The 6,000-nt window shown below is 47.5% G+C and overlaps 1 protein-coding gene across 1 annotated transcript in view; it reads right to left on the bottom strand.

Moving 5' to 3' along the window:
- Window positions 1-6,000, bottom strand: part of RAPGEFL1 (Rap guanine nucleotide exchange factor like 1) — a 141,018-nt gene that overhangs the window by 92,556 nt on the left and 42,462 nt on the right. The window lies entirely within an intron of this gene.

A 6,000-nucleotide genomic window follows, 5' to 3' on the forward strand; every position in this document is an offset into this window, starting at 1 on the left:
CTATAGAAAGCCAAGGAGTTTTAATGAACACGGAGGTTCAGAACACAGGCCTCGACTCCTTTTATCCAGCTATCTCTGGAAGCCAGTAGACGCTTTACTGCAAGTCTACATTCAGCGGAAGGGACGTTCAGGAAGAAAGTTGATTCATTTGGGAGAGTTTGAAATGTGGCATTGGAGGAGACCGTGGACCGCCAAAAAGATAAAAAAAGCGGGCTCTAGATCAAATCAAGCCTGGACTTTCCCTAGCAGCTAAAAAGACTAAAGTGAGGCGATCATACTTTGGTCCTATTATGCAAAGGCAAGTGTCACTGGGAAAGACAACAATGCGAGGGGAAACGGAACGCTGCAGGCAAAGAGGAAAGCTGGAGATGGATGGACCTAATAAAGGAAGCCACGGCCCACAGTTTGCAAGACCTGAGCAAGTCTGTTAACGAGAGAGCATTTCGGAGGACATTAATTCACAGGATAGATCCAGGTGGGCAGCCGTGTTGGTCTGAAGCAGTAGAACAAATTTAGAGTCCAGTCGCACCTTGAAGACCAACAGGGGCTTTTTTGGTAGAAAAAGCCCAGCAGGAACTTATTAGCATAATAGGCCACACCCAACAGCAGAACCATATTAGCATATTAGGCCACAACCTGACAGTGCCGCTCATTAACATATTAGGACATGCCCCATGCCTTCCCTTGGCTTGCCTGGGTGCCCCGGGCAAGCCAGCCCTTGGACAGGCCGGGGAAGGCATTTAAATACCTCCCCGATCTTTCCAGGGGGCCCCCGCTCTCCAGGTCTTCTCTCTGTAGCCACGCACACAGAGGCTTTGGCTGTAGTGGGCGTGGCCAACTCTGAAGCCAGCTGGAACTCTGTTCTTGTGCGTTCTTGTCCAAAAATAGCCCTGAAGACCAACAAAGTTGTATTCAAGGTACGAGCTTTCACGTGCATGCACACTTTTTTTCAAATACACTCGAATGGTAGGTAAGTTTCACACAGGGGCTGAACAGCCAATTAACATGCAACACGATGAAGATGTTATTTCGTTTGTCTTTGCACATCTTCATCGTGTTACATATTAATTTGCTCTTCAGCCCCTGTCCATAAGTTTGAACCTTATCTACCATTCCAATGTATTTGATAAAAGTGTGCATGCACCCGAAAGCTCATACCTTGAATACAAGTCCGTTGGTTTTAAAGGTGCCACTGGACTCTAAATTTGTTCTATAAATTCGTAGGGTCACCATACGGCAGAAGCACTTACCAGACTCCAGAAAGTAGAGTTGCCAACCATGAGACTCCAGAAAGTAGGGCTATTAAAGGATTCTGCTCATTCCCTTGGAGAAACAGGCTTCCGATCTGCTTCCAGCAATCTGTGTATATGTGCAGCTGTTGGGCTCACCCCACAGTCTATGAGGCCGCTCTATATATCCACAGTGAGCCACAAGCTCAGGTGAAGAGCTAACTACCCTTTGCCAAAGGCCTGAGCTCCCAAAAGCAACCCTCTAAATCAGGGGTGTCAAAGATGTGGCCCGGGGGGCCAGATGAGGCCCCCGGACGGCTCCTATCAGGCCCGCAGTGGAACTGGCTGTCTTCTGCTTCTTCTTCCAGTTCTGCTGCTGCATCATCGTAGGTTTGCAGCTTACAGATACACACCTGAACAGCATACTCAAGATTGCAACAGCACAGACATTTTGATGAAATAATTCAGAGCAAGAGGTGTCAGTTCTCAGACACTGTTAACTAAAGAAAATATTGCAAGAGTGCTAATGTTTTAAGCAAGTTTTTATTTTAAGTTAAAAAAAACATTTGTGTTTGTGTCCTTTATAACGTTTATATCTCCGCTACCTGCCATTACATTTTATGACACACGTCGCCCAGCCTAAGAAGGTCTCATTTATCTCAGATCCGGCCCTCATAACAAATGAGTTTGACAGCCCTGCTGTAAATACTTGCTAGCTAGCCCAGATGGCAAATCCCCATCATGTAACCTGCCGCACAGCCCTGTAAACCTGAGATTTTTATCATCACTGTGGCTGTTATTACAAAGGATGAATTTCTTACTCTCAAGGTGGCTCGGAAAGTTATTTGAAAACAAAGCATTGCTAGCATAGGCTAAATGCTTCAAGATGTTTTCACCCATCAAATAATTATACCACTTCCCGTGGGATCTTAATTAAGCGCACGCAGAACACACACTAGGGATGCATTCACGTGGGACTTTCAAAATGATGCGGGAGCGCATCTAGTCCATGCCCAACTCGCACAACCCCTCCAACCCCTGTAGGGTTGCCAAAATCCAGGTGACACCTGGAGATCTCCCACTATTACCACTGATCTCCATATAACTAAGATCAGTTCTCCTGGAGAAAATGGCTGCTTTGGAACATGGACTCTATGGCATTATACCCCGCCAAGGTCCCTCCCCTCTCTAAACTCCATCATTCCCAGGCTTCATCCCCAAAATCTCCAGGTGTTTCCCAACCCAGAGATGGCAACCCTACAAGACTGACCTTCTCTTTAGTTCCTTCCTGGCCCTGCTGAAATAGGGCAGGAAGCAAGCTGTGAACGGAGAAGGAGGGAGGAGAAAGACTCCTGCTCTGCCGAGGCCTTCTGGGGGCTCAAGATAGAATGACATGGAATCACAGCTGTGGGTAAATTGTCACTCTGTTGTTCTCAGAGGGGGAAAGGATGAATCAGCCTCAGGAACAGTGTCCCCGAGAGAGAGCCACGCATTGCTAATGAACACAGTTGGAAGCTGGAGTGTGGATCAGAGCAGGCAAGACCATCTGGATAGAACAGGCGGGTGGCAAAGGGAACCACAACAGGCACACAGAGGCCAGAAGAGCAAAAAGGCCAAGATCTAAGGTGAGTGGGGACCAGTGTTCCCTCTAAGGTGAGTTAGTGTGAGCTAGCTCACAGTTTTTTAACTTCCGGCTCACCCAATTGTGTCTTAGCTCAAGAAGGATGGCTCCAGAGGAGACTAATTTATGCAGCAGCCAAATCGCTCACTCATGACTTTAATGCCAGTAGCTCACAAAACAGAATTTTTGCTCACAAGACTCCACAGCTTAGAGGGAGCATTGGTGGGAACCCCTGCACCTCTGTGATGCCACATCCCAAAAGCCAGAAAAACAAAGAGCAGCCCCAAGGGAGTGGTGACTAGGCAAGGAATGAAGGCTCAGCAACTGATATTCACACCTGGCTTAGCCAGCTCGGAAGCCTCTGATTGCCCGTCTAATAAAAGAGACTATTAGGATACCCCATCGGCCTGCAGACAGCTGGTGTGAGCCCCACGAGGCATCTGATTTGAACCTCAGGTATGCCTTTGTCCTGCCCTACCTCCTCTCCCGTTTTCACACCAGACCAAGCAAGAATACAGCCATCTGAAAAGCAACAGCCACTACAGGTGCTCTCAAATGAGACCTCACAACCCAACAGACTTATGAAAGAAATGTCCATCATTGGGAACAAGCAAGTTACTAAAGGAAATTGCCATGGTCAAGAGCAGCAAACTTTCGAATCCTGTTGCTGGGAAGCAACATCAGGGAAAGGCCTTGACCTCTGTACAGTTTGGTTGGCTACCATGAGATGCAGGATTCTGGACCAAGAAGTGGTGGCAGCCACAAGCATAGACAACCTCAGGAGGGGATTGGATAAACATATGAAGCAGAGGTCCATGACTGGCTATTAGCTACAAGGTGTAGATGGAACAGGAATGCTCTGTATTCTTGGTGCTTGGGGGGCAACAGTGGGAAGGCTACTGGAGTTCTGGCCCCGCTGGTGGACCTCCTGATGGCACCTGGGTTTTTGCCACTGTGTGACAGAGTATTGGGCTGAATGGGCCATTGGCCTGATCCAACATGGCTTCTCTTATATTCTTATGACCATCTGGAGTACCAACCTGATCCATTAGACCAAATTCAAGGAAGATGGACTATAAAGCAACACAAGTTCAAGATCAGCCAACAGTAGTGTAAACCTTAAGCAGGTCTACTCAAAGTCCAACTGAAGTCTACTTGGTGGGGCTTACTTCCCAAGGAAGTGTTTTCAGGATTGCATGGTTGCTCTAAGCAAGAACCTGTGTAGGTGGAGGAATATCTCACCACCTGTTTAACATCTTTTTTAAGGACTGGTCTTTGCCCTTCCTGTTTCAAGCACTTTACAATGCTTGGGTGTGGCCAGATGCACAGGCCAAAGGGCTCGCTGCTTGCCTTCAGAATAAGCCAGCCAATGTTTCCATCAGCAACCTCCTGGGCTGTTCCTGCTTGCTTGCCTACGGATTTATTTAGTATTGTAAGCCACCTTTGAGTACCACCAGGGAGAACAGAACAGACCAAAAGCGCCTGAGTTCAAACCCTGCTTAGAGAAGCAGAAGATCAGCTGGAAGCAAGAGAGTCTATCAGCACCCTCACATCACTGGATATTACACGATCGTTGCACTCAGGGCCAGATCAGTCATGTAACTCACAGGGAAATTTCTTTTTGGGCCACTGCCCTGGAGGGCTGCTGGTGGCCAGGAGCAAGCAGAGAAGAGCCCAACAAGTCAGGGACTTGGCTTGCACCCCTGGCATTAGCAAGGCAGCTGGTGCCAGCTCACCAAGTGTCTCTTCCCGCCAGGCCCGTCTGTGGGGCATTTTAGGGCCACGCCCCCTTAATTGAAAGGTACGCCCCACAAAAAAGCCATGCCAGAAAGCATTTTTAAAAATGTTTATTAAGTCGCACTGGCGTAAGTTAATTAACTTAAGTAAATTAACTTAACTTAGGGCCTGCTTTCTGCACGGCTTCCAGGTGATGAAATGGCTGCGCTAAAGCCCATTGTTGGCCTCACTGAGTGAGTGACCCTGCAGGGTCGGCTTGTAGTGTCCCAGTGGCCACTCAGCTTGACTTGCTGCAAGACAATTTTGCTTTCCAAGGCTTCTCCTGGCTGCCCTGCAGCCATTTCCCTCTGTACACAAGACAACCCGGTTGAGAATCATTGTACTGTGACCAGTGTTCCCGCTAAGCTGAGTTAGTGTGAGCCAGCTCACCGTAGTCCTAGCTCAGGAAGGAGGGCCCCAGAGCAAACTAATTTACGCAATAGTCAAATCACTCACCCACAGCTTTAATGCCAGTAGCTCACAAGGTAGAATTTTTGCTCACAAGACTCTACAGCTAGGAGGAAGCACTAACAGCAGCAGCTCAGTATCCAGGGGTCTGTGGATGAAACCCAGGAAGGGGGGAAAGGCAGTACAGAGAAGGGTTGCCAGGTCCGTCCGTCCCCCCCCCCGGCCACTGGCTTGGGCAACGTAGTGATATTATTTTTAAACCAGCTGTAGTAGTGCAGGATAGAGAAGACCATGTTAAAGATCCCTACGGATAATTGAATGATACAGCACATTATGTTCAGAGTGCTGAAAATCCAAACAGGAGAATTATATGGAAACTGTTGAATGTTCAGAGGAGGGCCTAGCAGAAAACTCTGTTGACAAACTCATGTGTAATTTTCTCCTACAAATGGGTAATTTTTTGGGGGGCATAAATTTTAGTTTATTTTTTATAACTCAAAGAAAGATATAAACATACAAAGAACAAACAAACACACCAAACATACAAATGGGGGGGGGGACGGGACACTTTACATCTTTATACTATCTGCTATGTTACGTCTTACACTATCCATTTATATATTGATTACAGGTAAGATCAACATAATTTGTCTATGAGAAATGCACGTAAATATAAATAAATTCTATGATGTCTCCAATTCTGTTAAAAGTTTGGATAGTTCATTTACTGTATTCTTCCAGCCAGGGGTCATTTCGTAGGAAAAGAGGTGCAGGAGCTCATTAGCATATGCCCCACACCCCCTGACATAACCGGAAGTGTGTCAGAAGGCAACACCCACCGCTTAGGCTCCACTGGACTGTTTTGGATTGCTAGCTATGGGGGGGGCTCTGCAACTTACCTGGCTGCTTCTTGCTCTGACTGAGGGCTGCTGGGAGCAGGAGGTGGGGCTTGTTGCATGTGCGCGA

The sequence above is a fragment of the Gekko japonicus genome, unplaced genomic scaffold (genome assembly GCF_001447785.1).
Source record: "Gekko japonicus isolate JY-2015 unplaced genomic scaffold, Gekko_japonicus_V1.1 scaffold678, whole genome shotgun sequence".
Classification (NCBI taxonomy): Eukaryota; Metazoa; Chordata; class Lepidosauria; order Squamata; family Gekkonidae; genus Gekko; species Gekko japonicus.